Source organism: Lithobates pipiens, unplaced genomic scaffold (assembly GCF_037356315.1).
Source record: "Lithobates pipiens isolate NorthernLeopardFrog02 unplaced genomic scaffold, aLitPip1_a1.2 Scaffold_23, whole genome shotgun sequence".
NCBI classification, from domain to species: Eukaryota; Metazoa; Chordata; class Amphibia; order Anura; family Ranidae; genus Lithobates; species Lithobates pipiens.
The window spans coordinates 196,429,182-196,448,160 of NW_027507785.1; positions in this window are offsets into that span (position 1 = coordinate 196,429,182).

An 18,979-nucleotide genomic window follows, 5' to 3' on the forward strand; every position below is an offset into this window, starting at 1 on the left:
AAAAGGTCCATTTTCATAACAAATCAAGGGGCCAGAAAAGGCTCCCATGAATATATTTATTTGATAAAGAATAAAAAATTCATTTCGGTGAAATGTATAATTTGAAATTAAGGGAAACCTACCTGAACAATTTAATGTAAGTATGTCACGTAAGGGGAACTGAAGTTTACAAATAGAGAGGTCCTTAGGATTTTTTGAAGCCAATATGATAACCTAGATTAGAATAGGGCAATTAGAAAATTCCTCAGAATGGAGCAGATAGGTGATATCAGAGTGAATGAGTAAAACATAAGAATAAGCGAAGAAAGGGAAATTCACTTTAATATAGAGTAGCAATATGCTCAAGAAAGTATTACTTTGGTCATTGATAGATGCTTACCATAAGCATAAAAAGAGAGCAGAGTCAGTTGTTGCTATGCTTTACTAATAGCGGCATAGGGTCACTTTATGGCAAAAGGCTGCAGAAATGGACCAATCGACCAACAGGTGCAGCGGCTAAAGGGATTGATCTAAAATATAGAAAGCAAATCGAACAAATCCTGAGGAATCATAAGGATAAAGATAAATATAACTAAAGGTAGGAGAAGCAACATGGGCTGTGTGGACAGATCATGTGTTTCTCTAAGGACTGACCTTCACGGCGGGATCATCACAGTCACGCTCTGCAGGGCCGACACACCTGCACTATGAGTGTGCCTTTTATCTCCCTCACATATCCGGCGTCGCATCAGCGACGCCGGACGTGAGCGGACAATAGATGCGGGACTGCGCATGCGTCCCGAACGAGTGAGCCTACAACCCCCACAGTGCACTGCGGCGGCGTTTCCGTAACCACGGAGACCGAAACGCCGTCTCAGGCATAAGCGGGGATCGTGAGAAGGACAGTAGGAGGGTTCAAAAGAGCCCTCCACAATACTGCCGATCAAAGGACACAGCGGGGTGCATATGCTGGTACTACAGCCCGCATATTTATAGGTCTAGCTTCCACATAGCTTGACCCATGCGTCCGTACAGGCACCAATACGGAGATAGAGGGAACAGGCGCGCTCATCCAAAAGGGGTCTCCACTGAAGAGGCGGACTCAACAACAGCAAGAAAAAAAGGAAAAACAATAATAATGTGACAGAACCAATTGGAGCTGATCTGCACATTAACAACTCACAATTTAAATAGGTAAATTCGGTAAAAATTTTGTTGTATTGTTTATTTGTGAGACACGTAGGCGAATGGAAAGAGAAGGACTGTGCTTATCGGCCGAATCCACAGAGGTACACAAACTAATAAAGGGAACAAAATAATAAGGAATACACTGCTAATTAGAGGCATGCAAGAATATCTGAAAAAATGGTACAAAAACAGCTACATTGTTTCGGTTAAAGTAACACACAGCAATAAATGGAGTAATATGTGTAGACATAAATGGCTTGATCTGATTAGTTAATACTTTCAACAATTAAATTTCCAGCAGTTACATCATGTATAATAGTTTGAAATTGATCACATTCTAATTCAGAATATAAAGGAATTATGTGATAAAGTGTAGCCAAAATAGACACACACCAACATAAATGTTTTCATTCAAACAGACAAAAGACAGCATTCATACGGAACATTCAAATGGACAGACAAACAAACCAACAGACTAATATACAAACAAACCAACAGACTATTTCACACATTAACAAACAAAACAGAGATATGACAAACAAACAGAGAAAAACGGGGGGGGGGGGGGGGGGGGGGAAGGGAAGGAAGGGAAGAAAAAAAAAAAAAAAAAAGGGGGGGAAAGGGAAGAGAACCAAAAGGGAAGGAAAGGGCCTAGTCAAGAATCTGGCAATTTGCGAAAGATTAATATCTAGATTTCTACAATTTAACTCTTTGTGGGAATTTCTATAGGGTCAGAATTTGAACAAATTATTCTATTGCTCATCTGTAAAAAAAAATAATTACAGAAAATGCTTGTATGTAATGTATTCATTTAAGCCTGGATAGTTAGTGGCTTCTAAAGTGTATATCCACTGTGTTTCCAATTGTAATAGACGGGTGTCAATTTCGCCTCCCCGAGCATGGATGGGTACATGCTCCAAAGCTGAGAAATGTACACCGTTAGCGTTGAAGTTATGAGAGATACCTATATGTCTATTTAATGCTGTGGTGCATAGTCGTTTGGACAGAGGCAGCATGTGATCTCTAATCCGTTTGAAGAACGGGCGCTTCGTCTTGCCGATATAAAAGCATCCACAGGGACAACTAGCAATATAAACAATTCCTACAGTTTTACATGTCACATTATACCTGATGGTATGGATGGAACCATTTGGCAATGTGACTTGTGATGATCCTGAAATAAAACGACAAATATCGCAGTGGCCGCATGGATATGTGCCGGTGCGATTTGGTTTAACAGATTGACAAATATTAAAGTGACTTGTAACTAGTCGGTCTTTCATAGACTGTGATCTACGGTGAGTAAGCTCAAACAAAACAGAGATATGACAAACAAACAGAGAAAAAAGGGGGGGGGGGGGAGGGAAGGAATGGAATAGCCAAGATTTCGTCATTTAAACTAACTGATGAATTGTGAACACTGTCTGTATGGATATTTATATTTGTAGCTCAAAATTTTGAACTTACTGTACTCTTGTGGCCGTTTTTAGTATATTTAATAAAATTTTCTTTTTTATAAATATATTATTCTTTTCACTACTATTAGCACCGTAACAGTCCCATTACCCTCCTCTGTTCTTTTCCATATTTGTTACAATTGGGATGAGGTGCGTTGATAAATCCTTGCCTGACCCCGGTTCTTTTCATCTCTCCATAAAAAATCTCTGGTGTCTAAAACACACCTTTTAAACAGGCGAGGCATTGGAAAAAAAAAAAATTTTTTTTTTTTACTAAATATCTGTTTGTTTTTTCATTTTCCCTTTTCCAATTTTTCAGATTTTTTGATCTGAGTATACGTTTAATCACAACAAGCGAGGAGACGGGACTGTTGGCGGGGGAATAGGAGGATTTAAGAATTTATTTTTTGTTCTTTCCCTCCCTCTTTTCCCCTTTTTTCCCCTCCCCCCTCCTTCCCCGTTTCTCTCCCTTCTTTTTGGTATTTAGGTCTGTACTTTAGCTATTATTAAATTTATTGGTTAAATTGTTACATTTGATGTAATCTAAACTGTAGTTGGACCACACCCTCCCTCCCCCAAACCCCCCCCCTCCCCCTTTTTCCTCCCTCTTAAGTGTTAATCGTTGTCTTTGTTTCTTATTTTTTATTTTTATTTTTGGTGTAGGTGCTGTGTTAATATCCTGGTCTAGACATGGCTGCTTTTTGTGGAAATGCATGGGATGGTCTTATGACCAAAGTTCAGGCTTCGAGGAAAGATGCCAACATTACAGATGCGGAGTTAGATCGATCTTTTATGCGTTTACAACGCCTTTTAGAACGAAAAGTTAGAACCTATTGGCATAAAGTTTATTTTGAAAAATATGTTGAACATCAAGTAGTTCCATGGGGTCTGAGAATCCAGATTTTCCCCAATATGAACAAAATGAGTGACTTACTTAAAAACTCTTGGGAGAGCAACCTCCAATCTTGCTCTTTTCAAATGATTTCACTCCTGATCGATCAATATGTATTAGAATTGGAACAACTTGATACTCAGATTACCTCTTGGTATGAGGACAATAGTTTAATAGAAAATCCCATTCGTTTCACACAACGCGAGAATAATTTACGTTCCTACCTTGAACAATACACACGTAATATCATAAGCGTTAAGGAAGGTAAATTCCTTCGAGACAAACTGGCATATGAAAACCACTTTGCCTACAAATGGCAAAATTCTAATCAAACCACTCCCAAAAGAAAACCATACACCTCAAATGTTCCTCAAACAGATACACTGATTCCTAACGTTGTTTCTTTTTCTTCCAGCACTTCCACATCTTATCGAGATTTAACCCAGGACAGGATTCCTAAGAAAAGGAAGGGAGACCGCTCGGATACGTACACGGCTTCGTCACCTAGATCTACGGGAACGGTACACCAACCCACTGCGGCCCCACCTAAAGCACACCGCACACAGGCCTCCACTCCCATGCCCATCACTCAATCACGTCCCAGTACCTCACTAGATCCTTCTAGTCACCATGCACCTAGCACTCCAGCGCCTAGTTCACATCCTAAATAGAAATGATTTAATTTACCCTAAACCCAAATCTACTTCCAACACACCTCTACGTATTATCACGCAATACTCACGCCAACATCATCAAATGAGAGCAACTCTTGTCAAATATTGGCCCTTATTACTGGCGGACCAAACAATTCATAAATATATAAAGCCTTTTCCCCAGCTTACTTACCGTAGATCACAGTCTATGAAAGACCGACTAGTTACAAGTCACTTTAATATTTGTCAATCTGTTAAACCAAATCGCACCGGCACATATCCATGCGGCCACTGCGATATTTGTCGTTTTATTTCAGGATCATCACAAGTCACATTGCCAAATGGTTCCATCCATACCATCAGGTATAATGTGACATGTAAAACTGTAGGAATTGTTTATATTGCTAGTTGTCCCTGTGGATGCTTTTATATCGGCAAGACGAAGCGCCCGTTCTTCAAACGGATTAGAGATCACATGCTGCCTCTGTCCAAACGACTATGCACCACAGCATTAAATAGACATATAGGTATCTCTCATAACTTCAACGCTAACGGTGTACATTTCTCAGCTTTGGAGCATGTACCCATCCATGCTCGGGGAGGCGAAATTGACACCCGTCTATTACAATTGGAAACACAGTGGATATACACTTTAGAAGCCACTAACTATCCAGGCTTAAATGAATACATTACATACAAGCATTTTCTGTAATTATTTTTTTTTACAGATGAGCAATAGAATAATTTGTTCAAATTCTGACCCTATAGAAATTCCCACAAAGAGTTAAATTGTAGAAATCTAGATATTAATCTTTCGCAAATTGCCAGATTCTTGACTAGGCCCTTTCCTTCCCTTTTGGTTCTCTTCCCTTTCCCCCCCCTTTTTTTTTTTTTTTTTTCTTCCCTTCCTTCCCTCCCCCCCCCCCCCCCCCCCCCGTTTTTCTATGTTTGTTTGTCATATTCTCTGTTTTGTTTGTTAATGTGTGAAATAGTCTGTTGGTTTGTTTGTATATTAGTCTGTTGGTTTGTTTGTCTGTCCATTTGAATGTTCCGTATGAATGCTGTCTTTTGTCTGTTTGAATGAAAACATTTATGTTGGTTTGTGTCTATTTTGGCTACACTTTATCACATAATTCCTTTATATTCTGAATTAGGATGTGATCAATTTCAAACTATTATACATGATGTAACTGCTGGAAATTTAATTGTTGAAAGTATTAACTAATCAGATCAAGCCATTTATGTCTACACATATTACTCCATTTGTTGCTGTGTGTTACTTTAACCGAAACAATGTAGCTGTTTTTGTACCATTTTTTCAGATATTCTTGCATGCCTCTAATTAGCAGTGTATTCCTTATTATTTTGTTCCCTTTATTAGTTTGTGTACCTCTGTGGATTCGGCCGATAAGAACAGTCCTTCTCTTTCCATTCGCCTACGTGTCTCACAAATAAACAATACAACAAAATTTTTACCGTATTTACCTATTTAAATTGTGAGTTGTTAATGTGCAGATCAGCTCCAATTGGTTCTGTCACATTATTATTGTTTTTCCTTTTTTTCTTGCTGTTGTTGAGTCCGCCTCTTCAGTGGAGACCCCTTTTGGATGAGCGCGCCTGTTCCCTCTATCTCCGTATTGGTGCCTGTACGGACGCATGGGTCAAGCTATGTGGAAGCTAGACCTATAAATATGCGGGCTGTAGTACCAGCATATGCACCCCGCTGTGTCCTTTGATCGGCAGTATTGTGGAGGGCTCTTTTGAACCCTCCTACTGTCCTTCTCACGATCCCCGCTTATGCCTGAGACGGCGTTTCGGTCTCCGTGGTTACGGAAACGCCGCCGCAGTGCACTGTGGGGGTTGTAGGCTCACTCGTTCGGGACGCATGCGCAGTCCCGCATCTATTGTCCGCTCACGTCCGGCGTCGCTGATGCGACGCCGGATATGTGAGGGAGATAAAAGGCACACTCATAGTGCAGGTGTGTCGGCCCTGCAGAGCGTGACTGTGATGATCCCGCCGTGAAGGTCAGTCCTTAGAGAAACACATGATCTGTCCACACAGCCCATGTTGCTTCTCCTACCTTTAGTTATATTTATCTTTATCCTTATGATTCCTCAGGATTTGTTCGATTTGCTTTCTATATTTTAGATCAATCCCTTTAGCCGCTGCACCTGTTGGTCGATTGGTCCATTTCTGCAGCCTTTTGCCATAAAGTGACCCTATGCCGCTATTAGTAAAGCATAGCAACAACTGACTCTGCTCTCTTTTTATGCTTATGGTAAGCATCTATCAATGACCAAAGTAATACTTTCTTGAGCATATTGCTACTCTATATTAAAGTGAATTTCCCTTTCTTCGCTTATTCTTATGTTTTACTCATTCACTCTGATATCACCTATCTGCTCCATTCTGAGGAATTTTCTAATTGCCCTATTCTAATCTAGGTTATCATATTGGCTTCAAAAAATCCTAAGGACCTCTCTATTTGTAAACTTCAGTTCCCCTTACGTGACATACTTACATTAAATTGTTCAGGTAGGTTTCCCTTAATTTCAAACTATACATTTCACCGAAATGAATTTTTTATTCTTTATCAAATAAATATATTCATGGGAGCCTTTTCTGGCCCCTTGATTTGTTATGAAAATGGACCTTTTGTTTGTTCCATTTGTCTCCTGCAGTCACCTTCTTTTGGGGGTTTCGGGGACCGGCTTGCTCTCCAGTTTTGAGTGGTGTCTTCACTTTAGTATACAGGCGGGGCTCTCTTTTTGAGACTGGTAGGTATTATTATGTGTTTATCATCATAGTGACATACATTATTGGCCTTCTTTTAAACTTATTAACCCTTGGAGATAAGTGGGCATCGTTAAGGGTTTGGGCTGTGTTTTTTCACTATGACCGGATCCACTAATTTTGTTGTACTTTATTTACAGTGAATTTTCTTTTTCATCTGTTGTTTTTAAAAAAAAATTCTTCTATCAATTATTTTCTCCCCTGAAGAAGCCTCTGTGTAGGCGAAACATGTCGGGATTTCTGATCTGAATAGCCAAGATTTCGTCATTTAAACTAACTGATGAATTGTGAACACTGTCTGTATGGATATTAATATTTGTAGCTCAAAATTTTTAACTTACTGTACCCTTGTGGCCGTTTTTAGTATATTTAATAAAATTTTCTTTTTTATAAAAAAATATATATACCCCCTCCACCACCTATCTTAAGCATGACGGTTTACCTCCATCCTCTGCTGAACTGACATTTTCAGCACCCTGCCTTTGTCCCACACCAGGTACCTTTTTGCTCCATTTGCCTATATCTCCCTACTCCCTCCCACTTTTACGGCTATGGGATGGACCACAATGTATGCCTGGCTTTATCCAGGGGGGACCCACCCCTATGGCTCGCTTCTTATACACTATTGCAGCACAGCTGGATTGCCACTCACCTTTTTAATCATTGCTCCCACTCCTTATTGTCTCACTGTACCCTTTATCCTCTCTCTCTACAGCCTCTGACTTTTGGCTGGCTGGGTCCCCCCCCCCTCCCCAGGGGAGACCATATTGACACCCTTGCAGGCCTAACGGACCTTACCCCCAGTCCTGGGATTTTGGGCCTATGGTGCCGAGCAGTGATCCCACATTTGTTCTTACACTTCCTGCATTGTGTTCCCTCTGCTTTTAGTATTGGATGCACCTTGATATTTGCTTTATATATCACAGGGTCAGTATTTATACTTTAATTTATCTAATTTTTATATGCATTGGGGTACCTTTCTTGGTACTCATGTTCATATATGTACCAGTTATGTCTTGCTTATCATGTCTTTACTTTATAGATACATTTGCATATGCTGATCCTCAATCCCTGATGAAGAGTATGCACTCGAAACACGTCGGAATTGTTATAGCTGTATCTGTGTTTGTGCGCATTGTGTTTGCATCCTGTATACCTTTTTTACTAGGAATTGTTATCTTTTTCACATACTTGTAGGCTGTCTACCTACATACCCTCTTTTTAATTTCAACAAACACCTATTATGCATTAGTACATTCAGTAGTTGTCTGCTCCCTTAATAATCCCACTGAGGAATACCTTTGTCTTTATATATAGTTTACTGGGATGTGGGCCAGACCTACTTCAGACCAATCCCAGCACCTATATCCATTCCTAAGGAAGCAAGGTGGAAATTGCAGATGGTCTCTCCTATGAGAGGTGGAGCCAATCATGAACTGGGCACAGAAGAATTTGTCCAACATCTCGGCAGTCTACATTCCAGGGGTTCAGAATGTACAGGCGGACTTTCTATCCACAAAGAGATGTTCAAATGGCTACTAACACTGGGAGTGTTTCCAAAAGTGGATCTCTTGCATCCTCATGCAATTGCAAGCTGACCAAGTACTATTCGAGGTTCCGGGATCCCCAAGCCTATGGGATAGATGCCCTCACAGACTGGTGGAGGTTCAGCAAAGCGTATGCCTTCCCTCCAGTTCCTGTGATACTCCAGTTTCTCCGCAGGCTCAGAACAGAGGAGGTGGAAGTCTTAGCAGTAATACCGTTTTGGCCCAGCAGGCCATGGTTTCCCCTCTTAACACTCTTCAGTTATCGACACTCAGTTCCTCTACCTCTCAGACCAGATCTTCAAGGCACAATCCTGCATCCATGTGCTGCTCACCTACACCTCAGGTTGTTGTTTTTTGAGAAGGGGAGGCTTAAAAGCCTTAAGTTGTCCCAGAGAAGTCATTTCGACTCTTCTCAATGCCAGAAGGAAGAGCACGAATAGAGTTTACGAACGGATCTGGTCCAAGTTTTCAGAAAACATGTCCTCTAGAACTAATCCTTGTGGTTCTCCAGAGGTCCAGAATATTCTTAGTTTTCTGCAATCAGGTTTGGATTTGTCTCTAGCAGTAAGCTCTCTTTGTGTACAAATATCAGCCATCTCTGCGTTTACAGGAATTTCATGGGATAATCACTCCCTGTGTCAGTTCTTCAAGGGTGCTATCAGCCTCAGACCTCAAAGAAAACCAATGTTTCCTAAGTGGGATCTTCCTCTTATCCTAGATTTTCTTTCCATGCTTGGAACAGATCCTGACAAGCCTCTATCAGTCAAAGATAAGAATGAGCCGAACACCCCCGGGTTTGCACCAGAACCTTCGAACGGCCCGAAAATTCGTACGAACTTTAGCACCCCATTAAAGTCTATGGGAATCGAACGTTCAAAATCAAAAGTGCTAATTTTTAAATATTTTAAAATAATAATTTTAAATATTCCTTTAAATATTGTTCTGGGGGGGGGGGGGGGGGTATCTTTAGTAGCACGTGTTTCCCGTGTTTAGAACAGTCCCTGCACAAAATGACATTTAACGGAAAAAAGTAATTTAAAACTGCTTGCGGTTTTAATGTAATGTCTGGTTCCGGCAAAACGGATGAAAATCATTGAGAAAAAGGGCATGGCTAGCCCCCCCTGCCTATTACCAGCCCCTTTGGGTCTTTTACGGATATTATGGGGAACCCCGTACCCAAATTAAAAAAGGAAGGGTGTGGGGCCCCCAAGCCCTATATACTCAGAACAGCAGTATACAGGATGGTGCAAACAAGACAGGGACTGTGTAGGTTTTAGACATGTGCGTTTTGTTCTGTACGAATCTCAAATTCGTACGAATTTCCCTAAATTCATACGAATTTCCCTAAATTCGTACGTTCGGAAGGATCCGAAACACGAATTGCCATGCGTCCAAATTTTGTACACAATACGAACTTTTGTTTACGAATTTAAAATCAGTTGTCGTCGCATCAACGACTCAGTCATTATGCTTATTATGAGGTGCTCCCACCATCCCTGTGCTATTTTGACTTCCTCCTGGGGCTGTACCTCTGCTGTGCTCATTATGAGGGGTTTCCACCATTTCTCTGCTGTGCTGACATACTGAGCACAGCAGGGGTACAGTCCCAGGAGGAAGTCAGCACAGGGATGGTGGGAGCCCCTCATAATGAGCACATGGCTGCCATGCACAGCTGCTCCGGTTTTGATCCCCCACACTGTACAGGGTCACTGGAAATTGTTTGGTGCTATCAAGCATGTGCTCTCTGCACATCCCTGGTGACCCCAAACAGTGTGGGGTGATCTATCGAAACTGGAGCAGGCGAAAACTGGACCAGCGGTGCATGGTAGACAATCCGCTTCTCTCTTTCATTTTCAGTTCAAGGAATGTTCAGAGCGAGGGAGGGGTACCCCAGCTTTGGCAAATTGATTTTCAAAAATGCTAACTGCTTCATTGGCTGGGGGACAGCTGGGATCTTTGGGGTGACAGGATGTTTCCCATCACAGAAAACACCTGTTCACTCTGGACACTTGTCGGAGGGCAGGACAGTAGCTACTTGGCAATATCTGTGAGGGCAGGCAACTCCTCGCTCTTCTCCTGCCAAAAAAACATTGGATCTGTGGTGGGGTGCACTGGTGGGGCTGACAAATAGGACATGACAACCTCCTTTGCTGATATGGGTTTCTTGGGGTGCACTATGCTGGAGGTTCCCATTAGGGTGTCAAGTGCCTCAGCCAAGACAGAAGATGCTCCGCTGGCAGCAGCGCTGCTCACTACACTAGATGATAAATGGGAGAGGGAGTCTTCAATATCTTCTTCCTCCTCTTCCTCTTCTCCCAGCCTTACCATTTGCCTTTCCCTCCGACACACCCTGTCCATTAGTCTGTCCTGCTATGTTGTCAGAGCACTACACTGCACAGCCATTTTGCCCTTGATGCGAGGGTCACACATGGCAGCCAGCATCAGTTCTGGGCAAGAGGCGGTCAACAAGAGTCCACCACTTTGGACAGCCTTCCATCACCGCCAGAAATGGTCTCCAGCAACCGAAAACTGTCAGTTACCACCTGGTGGAGAAGGTGGGCTGAGCAGAGCACACCCACAAAGCTGCCATCCCTTACAGCCTTGACCATGTTGCTGCCTCCATCAGTAACAACATAGCCAATCCGGTAGTTGCTGTCTGCCTGTCCAAACCACTGCAACAACATTTTCTGCAGGGCTTGCAGGATGTTTCGCACTGTGTGCTTTTCATCAAGCACCTCAGCGTGCAGGAGGAAGGAACGGTGCCCATGTTTGTCAACTGCTGACGAGGATCCAGATGTTTGAACTACATCATGGGACACCTTGGCCTGCCACCAACGTGCCGTCAGGGACAGGAAGGCATGCTGGGCATTACACGCACTCCACAGGTCAGTGGTCAGGTGCACTGCCTGTCCATCTGCCCTTCCAATCTCCTCCTTGAGCACCCCGACACAAGACCTGTATAAGGCTGGCACCACAGTTTGGCTGAAGGTCTTACGTGATGGCACACGGTACTGTGGTGCAACAGCCTGCATCAATTGCTTGAAGGGCTCACCTTCCACCATGTTGAAAGGTGCTCCTCCAACTGCAATGAGCTGGCCAATCAGGCGTGTTATTTTATGCACCTGTGCCCGAGACATACCCTTATTCTGAAAGCCACCAAAATCTTCCAGGGTGGCCTGGCTGGTATGGATTGGATGTGGGATGGTAACAGCATTCTTTTCTGCCTTATACTGGCTGGTGGTGCTGGCACTCATGGTGGCTGTGGCGGTGCCACTATTGTTTGCCCTTTTGGTGTTTGGAGGAGTGGCCATAATACTTTTCTCCCCTAACAGCACTGTTTGGTGGTGCTGGTTCATGCCACTATTACTGAGATGCCCTATGTCTCGGCCCCGGCTGACCTCCCTGCCACAGTGATTGCATTTGGCCTTCTGACCGACACCAATTCTTTTAAAATGCTGCCAAATGCTGGAACGGCAGCCACCACCTCGGACACTGCCTGATGGAATCCCTTCCACTTAAGTGGTCACACTCTCTTTCTGAGGTTCGGCAGGAGCAGGAGGAAGAGACCTGAACATCCCAGGTATTTTTAGTTCTGTGATGGATTGAGGTCTATTGGTTGCATTGGCCCATTCTGATGCTGGAGGCTTAGAAAGCACTTGGGCAGGGGTCTTTTCAGGAGAAAAAAGTAGTGGGGACTGAGGGGAGATACTTTCTGGGCTGTCGGTGGTGCCAACATGGGTAGAGGGCTGGAAATTAAATGTATCTACAACAATGTCAGGAAAGCCTGCTTCCACCTCTTTCACGTTGCCAAGGGAACAGTGATCATTAGAAGCAGTAAACTCTGTCTCCTTGCTGACCACTCCCAAGCTCCCTGTAGTGCTGATGGTGATGGCACTGGCAGCAATGGTGGTGGTGACATCATCATGAGCCTCAGCCTCCTGACATGTTTCCTGCTGCATGGCCAGGATCTCCAGCTTTGGCTACACAAATGTATGTGCACTGGGAACCCCTTTGGCCTGCCCTCTTCCATAAAAGGTACCAATGGGCAGCATACTACCAGCAGCAGTGGCAGAAGTGGTAGCGCCACTTTTGCTATGAATTGTGCTGCTGATTCTAGGAGGTAAATCCTGGAACAGCTGGCGATGTGCAAATGTCTGCTGTTTGCCAGGCTCTTTACCACCAGCAGTCTTCACTCCCTTTCACCTCAGCTTTATGGGAGGTGAGCTGAGCTCAGAGGGCGCAGAGACAGAACGTCCCACCTGCTGCTCATGTACACAGTTCATAGCTCTCCCTCTCCCAGCACCACTCTTACTGCTTTTTTTGCCTTGTTTGCTGCTCATTTTTCCTTTAAAAGTTAGAAAAATGTAGACAAAAAAAAATGATTTTGGTTGCAGCAAACTAACACCAAAATCACCAAATGTACAAAAAAAATATTATACCAACAGAAAATAACAAAATATTAACTAAATGAAACAAGAAATGAAAAAAAAAAAAAAATCTCTCAAAACCAACCAAAAAACGAATAAAACCAGAAACGAAACACTAAGGCCGCGTACACACGGGCGGACTGTCCGCCCAACTAGGTTCGTCAAACAGTTTGACAAACAGTCCGTTCAAAATTAGCATGAACGGACTTGACCACACACGACGAACGAACAGTCCGCTGAAAACTTGCGCGATGACGTGAACGGCACGTACGACGGGACGAGAAATTCGAAGTCCAATACACTGCAATGCAACCTTCGGGCGGACAAAGTTGGGCGAACAGTCCGCCCGTGTGTACGTGGCCTAACAGATGATACACTCGCAAACTACAACAGATATAAACTAAAATGAACAATGAAAAACTAAGGATTGCAAAGATATTCGCCCTCTAATGTAACTGAATTAGGACAATTCTGCAAAGATGAGTGGGCCAAAATTCCTCCAGGACGCTGTAAAAGCCTCATTGCACGTTATCGCAAACGCTTGGTTGCAGTTGTTGCTGCTAAGGGTGGCCCAACCAGTTATTAGGTTTAGGGGGCAATCACTTTTTCACACAGGGCCATGATGGTTTGGATTTTTTTTCACCTTTAATAATAAACACCTTCATTTACAAATTGCATTTTGTGTTTACTTGTGTTGTCCTTGACTATTGTTTAAATTGGTTTGATGTTCCGAAACACTTAAGTGTGACAAACATGCAAAGGAACAGGAAATGAGGAAGGGGGCAAACACTTTTTCACACCACTGTACCTATTCAAGATGGTGCACTGATGCACTGAAGTTATAAGGATGAGTTTTGGGTTCAGATCAAACATGAGTTAGACCCAAACCCAAGTAGTTTATGATTACAGAAAATTGAGAAATAATCAGTCATTTGCGTCTCTTGCAACCAGTTATGAACATTGCATGCCCTGCCCCCTAAATTATGGTCAGGTGGCATAGAAGGACCAATATAAGGGGATTACTGAAAAATGATGTGTACAGTAAGACAGAAACACACTCAATGTACATTGGACATACCCAGAGCATATAGTGAAATATCACAGAGTTTATGAAGTGACAGATATTTTTGCTATACAACCACTATACAGTACTACAGCTTAAAACTGCTGTATTTACATTTACATTTACACACAGTTAGTTAATTTGTGTTTGAGACTTGAAGCAGATACGGAGAGATCACACAGTGTTTACAGGGAGTCTTTTATTGCCGCACTACCACAATACAATACTACTGATGAAAAACACTATGGGGTTCATTTACTAAAACTGAGGAGAGCGAAATCTGGTGCAGCTCTGCATAGAAACCAATCAGCTTCCAGTTTTTTTCTTTTCAAATCTTAAATGAGTTGTAAAGGTATGTGTTTTTTCACCTTAATACATCCATGGATGTGTGTGGGCTCAACATTGATACTGATATGCTCTTCAATATGTGTACTTGTTTTATAGACAGCTTTAGAATGCACAGTTTTGTTTGGACACATGAGGGTATGTTTAACCACTTGCCTACTGGGCACTTAAACACCCTTCCTGCCCAGACCAATTTTCAGCTTTCGGTGCTCTCACACTTTGAATGACAATTACTCAGTCATGCAACACTGTACCCAAATGATTTTTTTGTCCTTTTTTTTTCCACAAATAGAGCTTTCTTTTGGTGGTATTTGATCACCTCTGGGATTTTTATTTTTTGTGCTATAAATGAAAAAAGACCAAAAATTGTGAAAAAAAACGCATATTTCTTTGTTTCTGTGACAAAATTATGCAAATTATTAATTTTTCTTCATAAATTTTGGCCACAATTTATACTGCTACATATCTTTGGTAAAAATAACCCAAATTAGTGGATATTATTTGGTCTTTGTGAAAGTTAGAGAGTCTACAAGTTGTGGTGCGAATCATACTAAATTGATCACATCTGATGTACTGGTGGCCTATCTCACTTCTTGTGACCCGAACAAGCCAGGAAAGTACAAATCCCCCCCAAATGACCCCTTTTTGCAAAGTAGACATTCTAAGGTATTTAGTAAGAGGAATGGTGAGCTTTTTGATGTTGTCATTTTTTCCCCACAATTCTTTGCAAAATTAAGATTTATTTTTTTTTTTTCCACAAAATTGTCATTGTAAATGGTTATTTTTCTCACATGGCATGTACACTCCCCAAAAAATTCTGCTACTCCTCCTGAGTATTACAATACCACATGTGTGGGACGTTTTCACAGCCTGGCCACATAGAGAGGCCCAACATGCAGGGAGCGCCATCATGTGTTCTAGGAGCATAAATTACACATCTAACTTGTTGTCTACCTATTACTCTTTTGAAGGCCCTGGAGCACCAGGACAATGACACGTGACACTGATGACAGATGGCACTGATACTTGGCAATGATGACACTTATACGTGGCACTGATGACACGTGGCACTGATGACAGATGGCACTAATATGTGGCACTGATGACAGATGGCACTTATACGTGACACTGATGACAGATGGCACTTATACGTGGCACGGATGACACGTGGCACTAATACGTGGCACTGATGACAGATGGCACTAATACGTGGCACTGATGACAGATGGCACTAATATGTGGCACCGATGCCAGATGGCACTAATACGTGGCACTAATATGTGGCACTGATGACAGATGGCACTAATACGTGGCACCGATGATGCGTGACACTGATGACAGATAGCACTGATAAGTGGCATTGATGACACGTGACACTGACAACAGATGGCACGTGACACTGACAGGTGGAACTGATGACAAATGGCACTGATACGTGGCACTGATGACAGATGGCACTAATATGTGGCACTAATGACAGATGGAACTATGTGGCACTGATGACACGTGGCACTGATGACAGATGGCACTTATACGTGGCACTGATGACAGATGGCACTGGGGACAAATGGCACTGACAATAGGTGGCACTGGGGACAGATAGCACTAACAGGTGGCACTGGGGACAGATAGCACTAACAGGTGGCACTGGGGGCAGGAAGCACTGGGGAGGATGGCACTGTGGAGGATGGCACTGGGGTGGATGGCACTGGGGGAGGATGACACTGGGGCGGATGACACTTTTTTTTACTTTTTTTTTTCACTTACGGCCGCTGCAGCCATTCATCTCTCCCCTCTCACATGCTGTCTGTGTGAGGAGGGAGAGCGGCGCTGAGAGATGATCTCATATGTTTACATATGAGATCATCTCTCATTGGATAGGCCGATCACGCTGTAAACGGCCGCTGTGATTGGCCGTTTACAGCGATCTGTGTTTGCCTGTCTCCGGGGGACATGGCAAACACAAAACTTCCCAGATGCACGCCCGCGGCAGCACACATTGCGGAAGTAAACACGAGGACGTCCAGGGATGGCCTCCCGGACGAGAGCGCCCGCTCTATAGCCGCCATTCGGCTATAGGGCGGGCGGGAAGCGGTTAAGTATATGACATATATGTTTATATAGTGTTTATCCTCATGCCTCCCATCCTGCTTTGCATCTTCCTGTCTTTTCTTTTGGACAGGACACGGAAAAAGGATATGCTGCTTTCCTTCCTCCTTTTTGCTCCTCTTTCCCATCAGTTTGCTGTTTGCAATATTGTTCATACATAACAGGCTTTTTACAACTTTTGGTTGTTGTGGGTTGTTCCCATGTAATTGCGTGCAATGTTCATGTAGGTTACTGGTATTATTTTTTTTTTGGGGGGGGGGGGTTGTCTTTATGCGATTTTTTTTATGTGATTTGTCATACAATTTTGTCTGGGGTAGATTAATATAGTAGTTAATATGCTATATTTCTTAGTATATCTTAGTATATCAACATACATTTCTTAGTGAATATAACATCCAGTTCTGCCTCATTTTTCTCAGTGTCTTTCTATAGTTGTCCATTTCAAGTACACATGCTCATACCATGGTTTCTGAGGTGTAGTGACCCCAATATATTTTTATGTGGAACAAAAACTTGTGAGCTAAAAAAATACGGATACATTCAATGATGTATGAAATAGTATCATTATTTTTAGGTAGTAGCCATTTTCTGAATAGTTTACATCTAGAAGCCACTTTTATTCATATATATAACTTTACTAATTTACTAATGAAGTTTTCATATTTATATATAGGCCACAGACACCAGGCAACTTCTTGAATGCATTTGCATCCTTTGTTTAATAATAATAATGTCTTTGTAGGTGTGTGGTCATTGGCATTTTCATGCTCCCATATTTTCATATGTAGTTATTTGCTATATATTCACGCACATGTATGTCTTATTGTTCCTAAGCTGGAGCTACGCATGTTTATATGGACACGGATGTTCGTTTACCATTACATCATTCCACTTCACATTTTTCACCTTTTTTCATATTATTTTCATGGTAGTTCACATCTCTATTTACAATACATATCCTCATTTTCACATTCTACACTATATAAATGTCTATATGGATATGTTTTACATTGAGTATTTTTATTCCAACACATATGCACTTTGGTTTAATATCCAACATTAAGTATTTATGTGGGATGTGTCAAAGGAGACCATGTTGTGGTCTGACCATGGGCAACGGTGGATATGTGCTTTTGATGAATTAGCAAGCAATAGAGGTGTGCAAAAGATATAATCTAGCTGGCTGTAACAATTATGTGAGTGGGAATAGTGGGTGTAAGCCTTGATACCTATGTTATGGGTTCTCCAGGAGTCCATTAGAGTTTACTGAGAATATGGTTCATGGATTCAGAGAAGGTCTTAGCCCTTGTACACACGGTTGAACATTCCGACAACAAAATCCATCGGATTTTTTCCGACAAATTTTGTCCGAAACTGGTGTTGCATACACACGGTCGGACAAAGTTGTCGGAACATCTGATCGTTCGGAACGTTATGACGTTCGTTCATTACGACGGGACTACGTTCAGGCTAGTAGCCAATAGCTTTGGTCTCATAATTTGATCTGAGCATGCGTGGCACTATGTCCGATCTGAATTCTCTACAAACGATCGGAACAAGTCCGATCGTATAATGTTGTCGGAAAATTTTATATCCAGCTCTGAAACTTTGTTGGTCGGACATTCCGATGGAAAAAGTCCAATGGAGCCCACACGCAGTCAGATTATCCGACAACGCGGTCCAATTGGACATTTTCCTTCTAAATGTCCGACCGTGCGTTCTTACAGGAAGGGACTATTCTACTTCTATCCAGAGCGGGGTGGGCCGCCATATTGAAGTCTCCTCCTAGTATAATGTTTGGGGAGCTTTATTGGTCAAGGGTATCAACTGATGTAATTGTCAGTAATCGGTTGTTAATAGTTCCTTTAATAATAAGACAGCTGTCATCATCTTTATAAACATTTTGAATATTAAAAATGATGGAATTATAAATAGAGATGGCGACACCTCAAGTTTTATTGTGAAATGTGGTAAAATATGATTGGCTGTAGGATTTGTCAATGAATTTTGGAGGATTTGTGACTGAAAAATGTGTTTCTTGCAGAAGAATTGTATCTGCTCCTAGTCTTTTGTATTGTTGGAAAGCTTTTTTGCGTTTATGCGGGGAATTGAAACCTTGAACACTATGTGAAAAGATTTTGAGACCCATTAGTAAATAAGAAAAATATATACTCTAGAGGTTATATACACATCTTAAGTGACCTGAGGTATATAGAATATACAATGTATGTGTGTCAAGGAAGATGTCCCAGTAATCTGGCTAACAGTGGAAGACCTGTGCGCAAAATTCCCATCAATAGAGCCGTCCGGCGCACCCGCAACTGACAGCCACTGTGGAGGCGGCCCTGCACTCTCTACAGCATGGCCATAGACCAGTGAAGAATTATGTATCAGAGTTTAGGCGTTGGAGTTCCGACACCAACTGGAACAATGCCACCCTGCGATACCAGTTCCACATGGATCTTTCTGAATCTTTGAAGGATAAACTAGCCTGAGTGGGCATCCCAGAGACTCTAGATGCTCTC